The following is an 18,830-nucleotide window of genomic DNA, read 5'->3' as shown; positions in this document are numbered from 1 at the left end:
TGTCTACATCAGGAGCAGTCTATACGTTGTGCTTTGGAGAACAAGACCACAAGTAAGTCTGCTTTGTGTTGCACTCATGAGGAATGAGCTGCCCTGGGAGGTGATGGAGTCACCATCACTGCAAGTGTTTAAAGTAAGACTGGATGAGGCACTGAGTACCATGGTTTGGTTGACTAGATGGTGGTGGGTGATAGGTTGGACTCAGTGTTCTGGAAGGTCTTTTGCAACCTGGTTAAGTCTGTATTCTATTCTGCTTTCCTGATTGCTCCCAGCATGGCCCCTGTGTTCTCCCTCTTCTTCCCAGTAACTCCAAAATCCTTTTCTAGTGCTCCCAGTGCCTTCCCAAGTCTCCCAGTGGGGCCCCAGATCTTCCCTCAGTGGGGAAGTGTTCTCCCAGCATGCCAAACTCTCTTCTTGGTGCTCCAAGTACCACCAGATGCTGACTGTGTGTTTTGGGACAGCATCAGTTCACAGCTCTGTGAGTTAAATGAACGCTGAAGGGAGAACAAATGATTTTGTGGTATTTTTATTGAATGCATGCTAACCTCCTCAGAGCTTTACAATGTGAGTAACTGAGATCTGTTCTTTGCTTTTTGCTTTATTCTTTACAGATTGACTCTTTGCTTTCCACTTCATTAACTGAGCAAGCAAGACGTGCAGCAGCGACACGGTCGGCACAAGGGCTACGGCTGCTGCGACGGTACAGCCTCGCCCTGCCAGCCTAGCAGGGGATCTCCTGCTTGGCTTGTGTGGGCTCCAGGTAGGGTTTGATCTGTCAGTCAGGAAGGAAAGGCTGAAAAAGAAACTGCTCAGTCCACGCTTTTACCGAGGAGCTGAAACTTCTTCCAGTGTAGACTCCAACCGAGCAGGTAGGTAAGCAAGCAGAAGTCCTCTGATGGATATAATGGGAGTGGCAAAGAGACTTCCCTTGTTTCCAGTGTGGACAACCTCTTGTTTGTCCCCTGACCCCAGGAGCTTCTCACAGGGGCTGTGTTCCTCACTAACAGCAAGGCTGCGCTCGGCCCCTGGGGATGCTGCAACCGTAGCAGAGAAGTTGTGCTCCTGGCAGTTCTCTCTCCACCTGGATCAGGATGAAGGTGCAGGCCATTGCTCTGCAGCTAGGCACCGCTGGGAGCTGCAGCTGGTGCCCAGATCAAAGACAGCTTTGTCTCTAAGGCCAGTGCTTCTCTGCAGAGAAACCAAGATTTCGCTGTAGGTGTTGCCCAGGGTTCCTCATCTGCTCAGAATGCCCAGCTCCAGTGCCAGGCTGATGTCCCCTCACAGCCGTCACTCTGTCGGTGCTTGCCTAGAAGTGCCGGAAATCTTCCTGGAACTATTGGAGAAAAGGAAGCTTTGTCTGTCTCTGTTTGCAGTGCCCTGAGAAGGACTTGTACCGACACAGGCTCAGAAAGCTGAAACAAAACAATGAGAGCAACAGATGGAAGAGATGGGTTGATTGCCAGCAAGAAATGCACCAACTGCAAGGTGATTATGGGGTAGCAAATCCCAGAAGGTGTGACACGCTTGGAGATGCAGACCTGCGCAGCAGCTGTCACAGAGGAGGGAAGCGCAGCAAAAACTCAGCTGCGTGCTGAAGGTGCAAATCCTACTGAGAAGGGCATCCGTGGGTCGGGGTGATAAAAAGCGGGGCAGCCCCTCAGCTGTCTCTCTTTCCTTCCATGATACCACATGGGGGTGGGTGCTGATGCAGGAGAGGAGCAGGTGAGTGAGGGGCGGGGGATGCTGCCCAAAAAAGCTGCCTGAATGCTCTCAGAGGGGATGAAAACCCATGAAAAAAATTTAAGTGTTAGTGTGAGGTATTCCAGCAGAGAAAAAGCTGTGCTCTTAATCGAGAGATTGCAGAACAGTAGAAATGTGGATGCAAAAAGGCTTTGAAATGACTCTTATTTGCAAACTAAAAAACCCCACAAGACACACAAAAGAAACATCACTGGTTTTATTTTTAGTTTCTTAATTTGAATGGGAAGTCAAGGGGAATATAGAGGCATGTGGGGACTAATGGAAGGTCTCCTGTGGGTATTTTAGTCGGATGGTTAGGGTTAGTTGTGGTGGTGGGGGGAAAGCTTTGCAGTAGTGGCCTTTGTGGCGGGGGTCCAAATAACCCTAAATATCCAACTAATCCTTTGGGAGACTCTCCAGAGGCCCTCCTCATCCCTCTATGTGCCCCCAAATTCCCCTTTGATACCCCCAGGTGCACCTTAGGTGCCAACCGATCCCCTTAAGAGGGGTGGCAACACTGACCAGTTAGGGGCTTCTCTTGCCCCTGTGTGTGGGGAGCAGCTGAGTGCGGCCCTCTTTGAAGGTTTTTCCATTTGTATTGAAAACTAAGAAACAAAAAGAAAAAAACCCCAAAGGAACAAAGAAGGGCAACCCCCCCCTCCCATGACAGACAAAAAGGAAGGTCTACTGTTTTTATGTGATACACATGTTATATTTATGCTTTGAAACCCTGTTTTGCTCTCCCTAGAATTTGCTTTTACATTCCAGAAGCTCTCCTGTTTAAGTGGATGTAGAAGAATAGTATGATGTGGGAAGGTGTTTTGGGATAGCTTTGGAAGACTACGGGGAAGATTTGCCTTTGCTCGAGTCAGAGAAAGCTATGTTTTGCCTTTGACTCTGAGAGTAATGTAAACACTTTGGAACCGAAGGAGAGAAACTGGGCAGAGTTTGGTTGGACGTGTTAAAATAGTTTTGTTGTTACGACCTACTGTATGCCTTAATTACACGTATGCCAGTAGAAAATGCCCAACTGAGATGTGCCACGTGTGCCTTCTGATTAGACTATATAACTTTGCTGTATAATGTAATAAATGTCTTCAGCTGCTTACATCTGGCCCAGAAAGCACTGCTCGAAGTAATTAAAACATCAATACTACAACAAATGGTCACCCCGGACAGAGGTAAGTGACTGGGGAAACTGAGCGTCGGTGCCTCCTGTTGAGGAGCACGTATGGGTAATGAAAGAACAAAAGAAGATAACTTGATACTCAGAGTCATTTACTTACATCTTGGAGGGAAAAAAAAGGGCAACAATGTAGAATGAAAAGACATGGGAGCGGGGAGGGATGGCGGCAACAAAAGTAAACAAAATTGTTACATCTTCCCTTACAACACAGGGACTAATTAAAGATTCTTTAGATCAATTAGCAGAGCATTATAAAGCTGTTACAATAGTAATGCCATTTCACCAGAACAAAGCTCTTTGACATCTACGCCCCCCAGCCCTTCTCCCCCACCATGGCCACTAAGCTCACCTGCACCCCTGGAGCTGCAGTCACTGGCACCTGGCCAATAGCAACAGCAGCCCACTCCCCCCCTGCTGCTGGACACCCTCCCACTAACCCTTAAAAGTTTTTCCATGTGTTTTAATTGTGGACAGAAGGGACACTTTAGGCAAAAAGCATGACTTGGGAGAAGATGACTGTCCTAGAAGCCTGTAAGAAACACTGATTGCCAGATACTTTTGTGTACTTTAGGAACTGCTGCTGTAAGTTGTATGCACTGACATCCAGCAATATGGAGTGGAGAAGAGACAGTGGCATCTGCTACAAGCACCTTGAGTTTTAGGCTCAAAAACATCAATGTAGCTCAAAATTGCTGCTATCGCCTCCTATGGAAGTCTCCATGCCTTCAGGGAATCCTACATTTGACCTCGAGGCTGCCTGGAAGGGCAGCTGGTGTGAATTCGGTGGCTTTCTCCCCACCCCCCTTTCCCCCCCCCCCTCTTTGTCCCTATGGTGCCTTTGCTAGCCGGCCGCCTCCCCCCCCCCATTTCTCCCCCCCTTTCTGATAACCTCTCTAGTCTATGAAAGTTGTGTTCTGATTTAAAGCAACAATGATTATTTCATTATTTCTGATTGTGATGTGTTTTAGAGATTTTTTTTTTTTGTTTTTAATAGTTGTTTTACCTGTAAGCATAATGAATAGTAAGTATTTAGTGCTTATAAGTATTAAGTAATTAGTGATTGTACTAAGGTACTAAGGTGTTAGGATAAGAGTTTGATATAGGGATATTATAGAATGAGATTTTTGTTTCTTTGTATTCAAAATCGTTTTAAGAGAAGGATTATATATATTAAAAAAAAAAAAGGATGCATATTTTATAACAGGTTGGATGTGTTAAAATAGTTTTATTGCAACCTATTGTATGCCTTAATTACACGTATGCCAGCAGAAAATGCCCAACTGAGATGTGCCACGTGTGCCTTCTGATTAGACTATATGACTTTGCTGTATAATGTAATAAATGTCTTCAGCTGCTTACATCTGGCCCAGAAAGCACTGCTCGAAGTAAAACCTCTATACTACAGTGTTAATTCGTAAGAAGGGAGGCTTTGAAATGGGGTACGTGGGGTTCTCAAATATATAAATGTGCAGTGTGTTAGTATCATATGCAAAGAGTGGCTTTTTAAAAGTATCGATTTTGTTGTCGATTGGTTATTTTTTATGTGAATGGAAAACCCTCTGAACAGAGGCTGGCTGAGCCTGATAGGAAAAATTAACCGTTCTGTATAAAATAAGAATTAACATGGGAAAAGATTAACCTATTATATAACCCTCGGCTGGGCTCGGCTCCCTTCGGCGCCTCGGCTGGGCTCGGCTCCCTTCGGCTCCTCGGCTCGGCTCGGCTCCCTTCGGCTCCTCGGCTCGGCTCGGCTCCCTTCGGCTCCTCGGCTCGGCTCGGCTCCCTTCGGCGCCGCCCTCCCCGTGACAGCGCCTGCCCTTCCCACGATGGCGCCGTCCTCCCCGTGACAGCGCCTGCCCTTCCCAAGATGGCGCCGCCCTCGCCCCCTCGGCTCTGACCTAGCCAGCGTAACCCTCGTCCCCTCTGCTTTCTCTGCTCCGCATCAGCTCAGTGTCGACTCTGCTGCTCTCTGGAGTTGTTTTGTCCCTGCTGCAGGACTCTGCCACGGGTCTCGGGGTGGGCAGCAGCGAGGGGGCGGGGGTGGGTGTCGATTTGCCGCGGTCAGGAGCAGTCTGCTCCCAGTTCACGAGCTGTTCTCCTGTCTCTCCCAGCTCTTGCAGGCTGACCCCAATGCCCCCAGACTCGCCCAGCGATCCCAGGGTGAACCCAGCGCCTCCCAGTCTCTGCCAGTGCTCCCGGGAACTGCAAAATCCCTCTCCAGTGCTCCCAGGAACGCAGTGAGTGACCTCCTGTCCCACGCGGTGCTGCCAGTAAAACCTCTCCGATCCTATTCTCGGTGACCTCGCAGCAACAACAGTGCTCCCAGGAACTCCAAGATCTCCCTCAAGGGCTCCCAGTACTGCAATGTGTTCTCCCAGTCCCTTCCCTGTTTGTCCCTGTCCCTCCCAGCTTGTCCCAGTCTGTAACAATCGCTTTGCTATCCCTACCAAGTCCCTTCCCACACTGTCCCAGTCCCTTCCCAGTCCCTTCCCAGTTTCATTCCCAGTCCTTTCCCACTGCATCCCAGTCCCTTCGCAGTACTCTCCCATTCCCAGCCAAGTCCCTTCCCAGTTTCCTTCCAGTCCCTCCCAATTTCTCCCACTACCTCCCAGTTCTTCTTAGTCCCTTGCCAGTTCCCTCCAGGTCCTTTCCAGTCCATCCCATTCCCACCCAGTCCCTTCCCCGTCCTATCCCAGTCCATCCCACTCCATCCCGGGCCCTCCCAGTCCCTTCCCATTCCCTTCCCAGTTCCCTCCCATTCCGTCCCAGTCCTTCCCAGTCTCTCCCCCCCCATTCCTGTCCATCCCAGCCCCTCCCATTCCCTCCCCGTCCCCTCCCAGTCTGCCCAGTGCCCTCCCAGTCATTCCCAGTTCCTCCCATTCCCTCTCAGTCCCCTCCTGGTCCATTCCCAGTGCCCTCCCATTCCCTCCCCGTCCCCTCCCATTTCACTCTGGTCCTCCCAGTGCACTCCCAGTCCCCTCCCACTTTGTCCCAGTTCCCTCCCTGTCCCTTCCCAGCCCCTTCCCAGTCCCTCCCACTCCATCCCAGTCCCTCCCATTCCCTCCTGTTCCACCCAGTCCCTCCCACTCCCTCACTGTCCCTTCCCAGTTCCCTCCCAGTCCGTCCCAGTGCCCTCCCCATACCTTCCCAGTCTCTTCACAGTTCCCTCCCAGTTTCGCCCAGGCCCTTTCCAGTCCCTCCCAGCAAGCTCCCAGTCCTGCCCTGTCCCTCCCAATTCCCTCCCAGTCCACCCAGTCCCTCCCACTCCCCTCCCAGTTCCCTCCCAGTTTGTCCCAGGCCCTTACCAGTCCATTCTCACTTTCCTCCCTGTCCCCTCCCAGTCCCTTCCCAGTGCACTCCCAGTCCCTTCCCAGTGCACTCCCAGTCCCCTCCCATTCTCTTCCAGACCCCTCCCATTCTCTCCCAGTCCCTCCAAGCCCCTCCCTGTCCATCCCAGCCCATCCCTGTCCATCCCAGTCCCCTCCCACTTAGTTCCAGGCCCCTCCCTGTCCCTTCCCACTCCCCTCCCTGTCCCTTCCCACTCCCCTCCCTGTCCCTTCCCTGTCACCTCTGTGTCGCTTCCCTGTCGCCTCTGTGTTGCTTCCTTGTCCCTTTCTTGTCGCCTCCTTGTCTCCTCCGTGTTGCTTCCTTGTCCCTTCCTTGTTCCATCCCAGTCCCCTCCCAGTCCCCTTCCAGTTTGTCCCAGTCTCTTCCCAGTTCCCTCCCACTCCTTTCCCAGGTCCCTTCCCGTTCCCTTCCCGTTCCCTTCCCAGTTCCCTTCCCAGTCCCCTCCCAGTCCACCCATTTCCTCCCAGTCCCTTTCCAGTCCCTTCCCAGGCCCTCCAAGTTTCCTCCCACTCCCTCCCGGTCCCCTCCCAGTCCTTCCAAGTGCCCTCCCAGGTCCTCCAAGTCCCCTCCCACTTAGTTCTTGGCCCTTCCTTCCCAGTTTGTCCCTGTCCCTTCTCACTCCCCTCCTTGTCCTCTCCTTGTCCTCTCCTTGTTCCCTCCTTCTTCTCTCCTTGTCCTTTCCATGTCCCTTCCTTTTCCCTTCCCAGTTCCATCCCAGTCCCCTCCCACTTAGTTCCAGGCCCTTCCCTGTCCCTTCCCACTCCCCTCCCTGTCCCTTCTCATTCCCCTCCCAGTCCCTTTGCATTACCCTTCCAGTTCCCTCCCACTTCCCTCCCAGTCCCCTTCCAGTTTGTCCCAGTCTCTTCCCAGTTCCCTCCCACTCCCTTCCAGTTCCCTTCCCAGTTCCCTTCCCGTTCCCATCCCAGTCCCCTCCCACTTAGTTCCAGGCCCCTCCCTGTCCCTTCCCACTCCCCTCCCTGTCCCTTCCCACTCCCCTCCCTGTCCCTTCCCTGTCACCTCCGTGTCGCTTCCCTGTCGCCTCTGTGTTGCTTCCTTGTCCCTTTCTTGTCGCCTCCTTGTCTCCTCCGTGTTGCTTCCTTGTCCCTTCCTTGTTCCATCCCAGTCCCCTCCCATTTTGTCCCAGGACCTTCCCAGTCCCCTTCCAGTCCCCTCCCAGTCCACCCAGTTTCTCCCAGTCCCTTTCCAGTCCCTTCCCAGGCCTTCCAAGTTTCCTCCCATTCCTTCCCGGACCTTCCCAGTGCCCTCCTAGGTCCTCCCAGTTCCCTCCAAGTCCCCTCCCACAGACCCTTCCCAGTCCCTTCTCAGGTCCCTCCCAGTCCCATCCCAATCCCCTCCCAGTCCCTTCCCACTGCCCTTCCTTGTGCATTCCCAGTTCCCTCCCAGTTTGTCCCAGGACCTACCCAGTCCCTTCTCAGTCCCTCCCAGGCCCTTTCCAGTTCCTTCCCAGGCCCTCCCATTGCCTCCCAGTTCCCTCCAAGTCCCCTCCCACTTAGTTCCAGGGCCTTCCTAGGCCGTTCCCAGTGTCCTCCCACTCCATCCCATTCCCCTCCAGTCCACCCACTTCCTCCAGTCCCTTCCCAGGCCCTCCCAGATTCCTCCCATTCCCTCCCAGTTCCCTCCAAGTCCCTTCCCACTTAGTTCCAGGCCCTTCCCAGTCCCTTCCCAGTTTGACCCAGTCCACCCATTCCCTCCCACTCCCCCCCACTCCCTTCCCAGTCCCTTTCCAATACCCTCTCTCTCCCCTCCCGCTCCCTTTCCATTAGCCTTCCAGTGCCCTCCCAGTCGCCTCCCAGTTTGTCCCAGTCCCTTTCCTGGTCCTCCCAGTTTCCTACCAGTCCCTCCCATTCCCTCCCGGTCCCCTCCCAGTCCACCCAGTTCCTCCCAGGCCCCTCCCAGTCTCTTCCCATTCCCTTTCCAGTGGTCACCCAGTCTTTCCCACTGCCCTCCCAGTCCCTCCCAGTGCCCTCCCATTTCACTCGGGTCCTCCCACTTCCCTCCAAGTCTGCTCCCAGTGTGTCCCAGTCCCTTCCCAGTGTGTCCCAGTCCCTTCCCAGTGTGTCCCAGTCCCTTCCCAATCCCCTCCCAGTCCCTTCCCACTCCCCTCCCTGTCCATTCCTTGTTACTTTCCAGTTCCCTTCCAGTCCCCTCCCAGTTTGTCCTAGTCCCCTCCCAGTCCACCCAGTTCCTCCCAGGCCCTTTCCCGTCTCTTCCCAGTCCCTCCCGTTCCCTCCCATTCCCTCCCAGGTCTTCCCAGTTCCCTCCAAGTCCCCTCCCAGTTAGTTCCAGGCCCTTCCCAGTCCCTTCAAAGTTTATCCCAGTGCCTACTCAGTTCCATCCCAGTCCATCCCACTCCACCCAGTCTCTCCCACTCCCCTCCCAGTCCCTTTGCATTACCCTTCCAGTTCCCTCCCACTTCCCTCCCTGTCCCCTTCCAGTTTGTCCCAGTCTCTTCCCAGTTTGTCCCAGTCTCATCCTAATCCCCTCCCTGTCCCTTCCCAGTCCCTTCCCACTCCCCTCCGTCCCTCCCCAATTCCCTCCTTGTCTCCTCCTTGTCCCTTCCCAGTCCCCTCCCAGTCCACCCATTTCCTCCCAGTCCCTTCCCAGGCCCTCCCGGTCCCCTCCCAGTCCTTCCAAGTGCCCTCCCACTCCCCTCCCAGTCCCTTCCCACTCCCCTCCCAGTCCCTTCCCACTCCCCTCCTTGTACTCTCTTTGTTCTCCTTGTCTCCTCCTTCTCCTCTCCTTGTCCTTTCCATGTCTCTTCCTTTTCCCTTCCCAGGCCCTCCCAGTTTCCTCCCACTCCCTCCCGGTCCCCTCCCAGTTCTTCCAAGTGCCCTCCCAGGTCCTCCAAGTCCCCTCCCACTTAGTTCTAGGCCCTTCCCTGTCCCTTCTCAGTTCCCTTCCCACTCCCCTCCCTGTCCCTTCCCACTCCCCTCCCTGTCCCTTCCCACTCCCCTCCCTGTCCCTTCCCACTCCCCTCCCAGTCCCTTCCCACTCCCCTCCTTGTACTCTCTTTGTTCTCCTTGTCTCCTCCTTCTCCTCTCCTTGTCCTTTCCATGTCTCTTCCTTTTCCCTTCCCAGGCCCTCCCAGTTTCCTCCCACTCCCTCCCGGTCCCCTCCCAGTTCTTCCAAGTGCCCTCCCAGGTCCTCCAAGTCCCCTCCCACTTAGTTCTAGGCCCTTCCCTGTCCCTTCTCAGTTCCCTTCCCACTCCCCTCCCTGTCCCTTCCCACTCCCCTCCCTGTCCCTTCCCACTCCCCTCCCTGTCCCTTCCCACTCCCCTCCCTGTCCCTTCCCACTCCCCTCCCTGTCCCTTCCCACTCCCCTCCCTGTCCCTTTCTTGTTGCCTCCGTGTTGCTTCCTTGTCCCTTCCTTGTTCCATCCCAGTCCCCTTCCAGTCCCCTCCCAGTCCACCCAGTTTCTTCCAGTCCCTTCCCAGGCCCTCCAAGTTTCCTCCCACTCCATCCCACCCCCTCCCATTCCTTCCCGGTCCTTCCCAGTGCCCTCCCAGGTCCTCCCAGTTCCCTCCAAGTCCCCTCCCACTTAGTTCCAGGCCCTTCCCAGTTTGTCCCAGTCCCTTCTCAGGTCCCTCCCAGTCCCATCCCAATCCCCTCCCAGTCCCTTCCCACTGCCCTTCCTTGTGCATTCCCAGTTCCCTCCCAGTTTGTCCCAGGACCTACCCAGTCCCTTCTCAGTCCCTCCCAGGCCCTTTCCAGTTCCTTCCCAGGCCCTCCCATTGCCTCCCAGTTCCCTCCAAGTCCCCTCCCACTTAGTTCCAGGCCCTTCCCAGTTTGTCCCAGTCCCTTCTCACTCCCCTCCCAGTCCCTTCTCACTCCCCTCCCAGTCCCTTCTCACTCCCCTCCCAGTCCCTTCTCACTCCCCTCCCAGTCCCTTCTCACTCCCCTCCCAGTCCCTTCTCACTCCCCTCCCAGTCCCTTCTCACTCCCCTCCCAGTCCCTTCTCACTCCCCTCCCAGTCCCTTCTCACTCCCCTCCTAGTCCCTTCTCACTCCCCTCCCAGTCCCTTCTCACTCCCCTCCTTGTCCCCTCCTTGTCCCCTCCCTGTCCCTTCCTTTTCCATTCCCAGTTCCATCCCAGTCCCCTCCCAGTTTGTCCCAGGCCCTTTCCAGTCCCTTCCCAGGCCCTCCAAGTTTCCTCCCACTTCCTCCCGGTCCCCTCCCATTCCTTCCAAGTGCCCTCCCAGGTCCTCCAAGTCCCCTCCCACTTCGTTCCAGGCCCTTCCTAGTTTGTCCCTGTCCCTTCTCAGTACCCTCCTTGTCCTCCCACTCCCCTCCCAGTCCCCTCCTTGTCCCCTCCTTCTACCCTTCTTGTCCCTTCCTTTTCCCTTCCCAGTTCCATCCCAGTCCCCTCCAATTTGTCCCAGGCCCTTTCCAGTCCCTTCCCAGGCACTCCCAGTTTCCTCCCACTCCCTCCTGGTGCCCTCCCAGTCCTTCCAAGTGCCCTCCCAGGTCCTCCAAGTCCCCTCCCAGTTAGTTCCAGGCCCGTCCCGTTCCCTCCCACTCCCTCTCACTCCCCTCCCTGTCCCTTCCTTGTCCCGTCCCTGTCCCTTCCCACTCCCCTCCCTGTCCCTTCCTGGGTCCTCCCAGTTCCCTCCAAGTCCCCTCCCAATTTGTCCCAGGCCCTTCCCAGTCCCGTCCCAGTCCCTTCCTGTCCCTTCCCAGTCCCTTTGCACTGCCCTCCTTTTCCCTTCCCAGTTCCCTCCCAGTCCCCTCCCAGTTTGTGCCAATCTCTTCCCACTCCCCTTCCTTGTCCCTTCCCAGGCCCTCCCAGTTCCCTCCCACTCCATCCCAGTTCCACCCATTCCCTCCCGGTCCCCTCCCAGTCACTTGCCACTCCCCTCCCAGTCCCGTCGCACTGCATTCCCAGTCCTTCCCAGTCTCTCCCGGTTCCCTCCCACTCCCATCCCAGTACACCCAGTTCCTCCCTGTCCTTTCCCACTCCCATCCCAGTCTCTTCTCAGTGCCCCCCCAGTCCATCCCAGCCCCTCCCAGTCCATCCCAGTTCCTCCCATTCCATCCCAGTCCCTTCCATGTCCCCTACTAGTCCCTTCCTAGTTTTCCCCAGTCCTTCCCAATCCCCTCCCATTCAACCCATTTCCTCCCAATCCTTTCTCAGTCCCTTCCCAGTCCTTGCCAGTCCCTGCCAGTTCCTCCCCAGTCCCTCCCAGTCCTGCCCAGTGGCCCTCCCACTCCCCTCCCAGTGCCCCTCCCAGTCCTCTTCAAGTCCCTTCACAGTCCCCAACCAGTCCCTTCCCCATCCCTTTCCAGTTCCCTCCCAGTCATACATGCACTACCTGGCAAGAGCCCTGGTGGACAATTGGAAACAGTAGCATCCCCACTGGGAACACTGGGAGACAACTGGGAAACAACTGGGAGCACTGGGAGCATGACCCAGGAATTTCCAGTACCCCCCCTCAGTCCCCCATTTCCCTCCACAGCCCTTTACAGCCTCCCAGTCCATTCCCACTATGTCCCCTCCCTGTCCCTCCACGTCCCCTCCCACACTGTCCCACTCCCTTCCCAGTCCCCTCCCAGTCCCTCCCTGTTTATTCCTGTCTCTCCCAGTACCTCCCAATCCCTTCTAGTCCTATCCCAGTATGGGAGGAGACCAGTAGGGACCAGGAGGCACTGGGAGGCATACCTGGACCAGCTGGAGGCATTGCTGGAGCCCTGGGACACAACTGGAAGCAGCAGAAACCCAACTGGGAGCACTAGGGGTCCCTGGGAGGAACTGGGAGACAACTGGGAGAATCTCCCCATGACCCCCAGTGCCCCCCTGAGCCCCTCCAGACCGCCCCAAAGTCTTTCCACAGTCTCTGAGTTCTTCCCAGTGCCATGTAGAGCCCTTCCCAGTACCTCCCAGTTAACCCTTAGACTTCCCCAGTGCCCCCTCACTCCCCCCCAGTAACCCTCCCTACCCCAGATCCTTCCACAGCCTCCCACTGCCCCCCCCAATTCCCCTCCAGAGCTGTTAACAGCCTCCCAGTCCTTCCCACTATTGTCCTGAGCCCTTTCCAGTACCCTCCCAGTCGTTTTCCAATCCCCTCCCTGTCCCTTCCCAGTCCCTTCCAACTCTTTTCCTTTCCCATTCCCTTCTTAGTTCCCTCCCAATCCCCTCCCACTGGCTCCCCACTCCCCTCCCAGTCCCGTCGCAGTGCACTCCCAGTCCTTCCCAGTCTCTCCCAGTTCCCTCCCATTCCCATTCCAGTGCACCCAGTTGCTCCCTGTCCTTTCCCACTCCCATCCCAGTCTCTTCCCAGTGCCCCCCCAGTCCATCCCAGCCCCTCCCAGTCCATCCCAGTTCCTCCCATTCCATCCCAGTCCCTTCACAGTCCCCAACCAGTGCCTTCCCCATCCCTTTCCAGTCCCCTCCCAGTCATACCTGCACTACCTGGCAAGAGCCCTGGTGGACAATTGGAAGCAGTAGCATCCCCACTGGGAGACAACTGGGAGCACTGGGAGCATGACCCAGGAATTCCCAGTACCCCCCCTCAGTCCCCCATTTCCCTCCCACAGCCCTTTACAGCCTCCCAGTCCATTCCCACTATGTCCCCTCCCTGTCCCTCCAAGTCCCCTCCCACACTGTCCCACTCCCTTCCCAGTCCCCTCCCAGTCCCCCCCTGTTTATTCCTGTCCCTCCCAGTACCTCCCAATCCCTTCTAGTCCTATCCCAGTATGGGAGGAGACCAGTAGGGACCAGGAGGCACTGGGAGACATGCCTGGACCAGCTGGAGGCATTGCTGGAGCCCTGGGACACAACTGGAAGCAGCAGGAACCCAACTGGGAGCACTAGGGGTCCCTGGGAGGAACTGGGAGACAACTGGGAGAGCACTGGGAGTATCTCCCCATGACCCCCAGTGCCCCCCTGAGCCCCTCCAGACCGCCCCAAAGTCTTTCCACAGTCTCCGAGTTCTTCCCAGTGCCATTCAGAGCCCTTCCCAGTACCTCCCAGTTAACCCTTAGAATTTTCCCAGTGCCTCCTCACTCCCCCCCAGTAACCCTCCCCCCCAGAGTCCTTCCACAGCCTCCCAGTACCTCCCAGTACTGTCCTGAGCCCCTCCCAGCCCTTTGCCACCCCCTTACCGCTCCCTTTCCAGCCTGGTTCCTCTCCAGCTAGTCTGACCCCAGCCTGTAGCAATGCCTGGGGTTGTTGTGGTAATGTGTAGAACCTGGCACTTGGATGTGTTCAATATCATGCCCTTGGACTCTGCCTGGAGGAAAGCAGAAAGTATCTATGGAAGGTTTCAGGACAGGAAAGAACAACAGGCTGCTGACGACGGAAGAACGGTCTGATGATAAAGAAGAGCTGACTGCAGTAAACAGCCTGAAGCGCGAGACAGAAGGACGCTCGCCTCCGTGCCGGAGAAGCTCAACCTGATATGGGATGAAGATAATAATGGAGAGCTGCATATCAAAGGAGAAAACTCAATTAGCAGCAGTGGTGCAAGAATGCCAGGGAATTGCTTAGCCTGCTTGATTTTTCCTACATACACTGCTTGTTCTGTACCACTAAACAATTCCTGCTTCACCAACCAGGGAGTCCGTGCATGCTTTCCAAACTCTGCCCATCTGTCCAGCCTGTCAGGGTCCCTCTGCTGAGCTCTCCTACCTTCCAGCAGATCAACTCCTGCCCCCAGCTTGGTGTCATCTGCAAAGTTATTGATGATGGACTCGCTCCCCTCATCCAGATCATCAATACAGATATTGAACAGGATGGGACCCAGCACTGATCCCTGGGGGACACCACTAGTGCCCGGCTGCCAGCTGCATGTGGCACCATTCACCACCACTCTCTGGGCCCAGGACTCCAGCCAGTTCCTAACCCAGCACAGAGTGCTCCTGTCCAGGATGTGGGCTGTTCTGCTTGGCCAGGTGGTTGTTGTGGCAGACAGTGTCAAAGGCCTTGCTGAAGTCCAGGCAGACTACATCCACAGCCTTCCCCACACCTACCAGGCAGTCACCTGGGCATAGAAGGAGATCAGGTTGGTGAGGCAGGACCTGCCCCTCCCACCAAATCTTTGCTGGCTGGGCCTGAGCCCTTGCCCGTCCTGCAGGTTTGCTGTGATTGCCCCCAGGACGATCTGCTCCATAGTCTTGCCAGGCACTGAGGTCAGGCTTACAGGCCTGGAGTTCCCAGGTTCTTCCCTCCAGCCCTTCTCGTGAATGGCATCACACTGGCAGCTTCCAGCCACCTGGGACCTCTGTGGTCATGCAGGACTGGTGGCAAATGTTGGGCAGTGGCTTGGAGCTCATCTGCCAGAGCTCTCTGCCCTGGGATGGATCCCATCTGGTGCCATAGACTTGTGAGGGTCCCAGTGGTATCCCAGTCCCTCCCAGTTCTTTCCCAGTCCTTCTCAGTCACATTTTTCTGACAGCTCTTGGAAGAACATTTCTGTACAGGTGTTCCCCAGGGCTCCTCAGCTGCTCATAACTCAACAATCTTGGAGGGGAATAAAACCCATGGAAAGCTGAGCGTGAAGTGACAAAGCAGGCACCGCCCCCCCCCCAGGGTTGCACCGCCCCCCCCCCCAGGGTTGCACCGCCCCCCCCCCAGGGTTGCACCGCCCCCCCCCCAGGGTGGCACCGCCCTTCCCAGCGTGGCACCGCCCTTCCCAGCGTGGCACCGCCCTTCCCAGCGCGGCACCGCCTCCCCCAGCGCGGCACCGCCTCCCCCAGCGCGGCACCGCCCCCCAGCGTGGCACCGCCCCCTCAGCGTAGCATCGCCCCCCCAGCCTGAACCCCACCCCCCAGCGTGGCACCGCCCTCAACAACATGGCGCCGGATGCTTTAAAATGGCTCAGTGCAGGGTCGTGGCTGGTAGAGGTTGGAGCTCTTCTGCTGTGTCCCAGGTCAGTGCTAGTCTCTGCTGCTTTGTGGGGTTTCTCTATAGCAGCCGCTGGAGCTGCGCGTGGCTTGGGGGGGTGGCCGCCGGCGGTGCTGCGCGGGGCTTTGGGGGGGTGGCCGCAGGCGGTGCTGCGCGGGGCTTGGGGGGGTGGCCCCAGGCGGGGCTGCGCGAGGCTTTGGGGGCTGGCCGCCGGCGGGGCAGCGCGGGGCTTTGGGGGGGTGGCGGCTGCTGCCTCAACTGTACCTAGAGATACCTGTAACTCTGTGCTTCTAGTGCATGCAATAATGACGGAAGTGTGGAGCTGTAAGTGATAACAGAATTGGCCCTTTATCTCTTTTCTTTTCTAGTACACCCAGTGTTTCCCCACTCCTGTTAGGAGTCTTGTCTGCAGGACTCTTGCTGTTCTCCACATGTGGGGTGTGTGTGTATGTCTACATCAGGAGCAGTCTATACGTTGTGCTTTGGAGAACAAGACCACAAGTAAGTCTGCTTTGTGTTGCACTCATGAGGAATGAGCTGCCCTGGGAGGTGATGGAGTCACCATCACTGCAAGTGTTTAAAGTAAGACTGGATGAGGCACTGAGTACCATGGTTTGGTTGACTAGATGGTGGTGGGTGATAGGTTGGACTCAGTGTTCTGGAAGGTCTTTTGCAACCTGGTTAAGTCTGTATTCTATTCTGCTTTCCTGATTGCTCCCAGCATGGCCCCTGTGTTCTCCCTCTTCTTCCCAGTAACTCCAAAATCCTTTTCTAGTGCTCCCAGTGCCTTCCCAAGTCTCCCAGTGGGGCCCCAGATCTTCCCTCAGTGGGGAAGTGTTCTCCCAGCATGCCAAACTCTCTTCTTGGTGCTCCAAGTACCACCAGATGCTGACTGTGTGTTTTGGGACAGCATCAGTTCACAGCTCTGTGAGTTAAATGAACGCTGAAGGGAGAACAAATGATTTTGTGGTATTTTTATTGAATGCATGCTAACCTCCTCAGAGCTTTACAATGTGAGTAACTGAGATCTGTTCTTTGCTTTTTGCTTTATTCTTTACAGATTGACTCTTTGCTTTCCACTTCATTAACTGAGCAAGCAAGACGTGCAGCAGCGACACGGTCGGCACAAGGGCTACGGCTGCTGCGACGGTACAGCCTCGCCCTGCCAGCCTAGCAGGGGATCTCCTGCTTGGCTTGTGTGGGCTCCAGGTAGGGTTTGATCTGTCAGTCAGGAAGGAAAGGCTGAAAAAGAAACTGCTCAGTCCACGCTTTTACCGAGGAGCTGAAACTTCTTCCAGTGTAGACTCCAACCGAGCAGGTAGGTAAGCAAGCAGAAGTCCTCTGATGGGTATAATGGGAGTGGCAAAGAGACTTCCCTTGTTTCCAGTGTGGACAACCTCTTGTTTGTCCCCTGACCCCAGGAGCTTTTCACAGGGGCTGTGTTCCTCACTAACAGCAAGGCTGCGCTCGGCCCCTGGGGATGCTGCAACCGTAGCAGAGAAGTTGTGCTCCTGGCAGTTCTCTCTCCACCTGGATCAGGATGAAGGTGCAGGCCATTGCTCTGCAGCTAGGCACCGCTGGGAGCTGCAGCTGGTGCCCAGATCAAAGACAGCTTTGTCTCTAAGGCCAGTGCTTCTCTGCAGAGAAACCAAGATTTCTCTGTAGGTGTTGCCCAGGGTTCCTCATCTGCTCAGAATGCCCAGCTCCAGTGCCAGGCTGATGTCCCCTCACAGCCGTCACTCTGTCGGTGCTTGCCTAGAAGTGCCGGAAATCTTCCTGGAACTATTGGAGAAAAGGAAGCTTTGTCTGTCTCTGTTTGCAGTGCCCTGAGAAGGACTTGTACCGACACAGGCTCAGAAAGCTGAAACAAAACAATGAGAGCAACAGATGGAAGAGATGGGTTGATTGCCAGCAAGAAATGCACCAACTGCAAGGTGATTATGGGGTAGTAAATCCCAGAAGGTGTGACATGCTTGGAGATGCAGACCTGCGCAGCAGCTGTCACAGAGAAGAGAAGCGCAGCAAAAACTCAGCTGCGTGCTGAAGGTGCAAATCCTACTGAGAAGGGCATCCGTGGGTCGGGGTGATAAAAAGCGGGGCAGCCCCTCAGCTGTCTCTCTTTCCTTCCATGATACCACATGGGGGTGGGTGCTGATGCAGGAGAGGAGCAGGTGAGTGAGGGGCGGGGGATGCTGCCCAAAAAAGCTGCCTGAATGCTCTCAGAGGGGATGAAAACCCATGAAAAAAATTTAAGTGTTAGTGTGAGGTATTCCAGCAGAGAAAAAGCTGTGCTCTTAATCGAGAGATTGCAGAACAGTAGTAATGTGGATGCAAAAAGGCTTTGAAATGACTCTTATTTGCAAACTAAAAAACCCCACAAGACACACAAAAGAAACATCACTGGTTTTATTTTTAGTTTCTTAATTTGAATGGGAAGTCAAGGGGAATATAGAGGCATGTGGGGACTAATGGAAGGTCTCCTGTGGGTATTTTAGTCGGATGGTTAGGGTTAGTTGTGGTGGTGGGGGGAAAGCTTTGCAGTAGTGGCCTTTGTGGCGGGGGTCCAAATAACCCTAAATATCCAACTAATCCTTTGGGAGACTCTCCAGAGGCCCTCCTGATCCCTCTATGTGCCCCCAAATTCCCCTTTGATACCCCCAGGTGCACCTTAGGTGCCAACCGATCCCCTTAAGAGGGGTGGCAACACTGACCAGTTAGGGGCTTCTCTTGCCCCTGTGTGTGGGGAGCAGCTGAGTGCGGCCCTCTTTGAAGGTTTTTCCATTTGTATTGAAAACTAAGAAACAAAAAGAAAAAAACCCCAAAGGAACAAAGAAGGGCAACCCCCCCCCCCATGACAGACAAAAAGGAAGGTCTACTGTTTTTATGTGATACACATGTTATATTTATGCTTTGAAACCCTGTTTTGCTCTCCCTAGAATTTGCTTTTACATTCCAGAAGCTCTCCTGTTTAAGTGGATGTAGAAGAATAGTATGATGTGGGAAGGTGTTTTGGGATAGCTTTGGAAGACTACGGGGAAGATTTGCCTTTGCTCAAGTCAGAGAAAGCTATGTTTTGCCTTTGACTCTGAGAGTAATGTAAACACTTTGGAACCGAAGGAGAGAAACTGGGCAGAGTTTGGTTGGACGTGTTAAAATAGTTTTGTTGTTACGACCTACTGTATGCCTTAATTACACGTATGCCAGTAGAAAATGCCCAACTGAGATGTGCCACGTGTGCCTTCTGATTAGACTATATAACTTTGCTGTATAATGTAATAAATGTCTTCAGCTGCTTACATCTGGCCCAGAAAGCACTGCTCGAAGTAATTAAAACATCAATACTACAACAAATGGTCACCCCGGACAGAGGTAAGTGACTGGGGAAACTGAGCGTCGGTGCCTCCTGTTGAGGAGCACGTATGGGTAATGAAAGAACAAAAGAAGATAACTTGATACTCAGAGTCATTTACTTACATCTTGGAGGGAAAAAAAAGGGCAACAATGTAGAATGAAAAGACATGGGAGCGGGGAGGGATGGTGGCAACAAAAGTAAACAAAATTGTTACATCTTCCCTTACAACACAGGGACTAATTAAAGATTCTTTAGATCAATTAGCAGAGCATTATAAAGCTGTTAGAATAGTAATGCCATTTCACCAGAACAAAGCTCTTCTTTGACATCTACGCCCCCCAGCCC

Source organism: Melanerpes formicivorus, unplaced genomic scaffold (genome assembly GCF_026170545.1).
Source record: "Melanerpes formicivorus ecotype bairdi unplaced genomic scaffold, bMelFor1.0.p_v2 SCAF_255, whole genome shotgun sequence".
In the NCBI taxonomy this organism is placed as follows: domain Eukaryota; kingdom Metazoa; phylum Chordata; class Aves; order Piciformes; family Picidae; genus Melanerpes; species Melanerpes formicivorus.
This window is presented reverse-complemented; position numbering follows the sequence as displayed.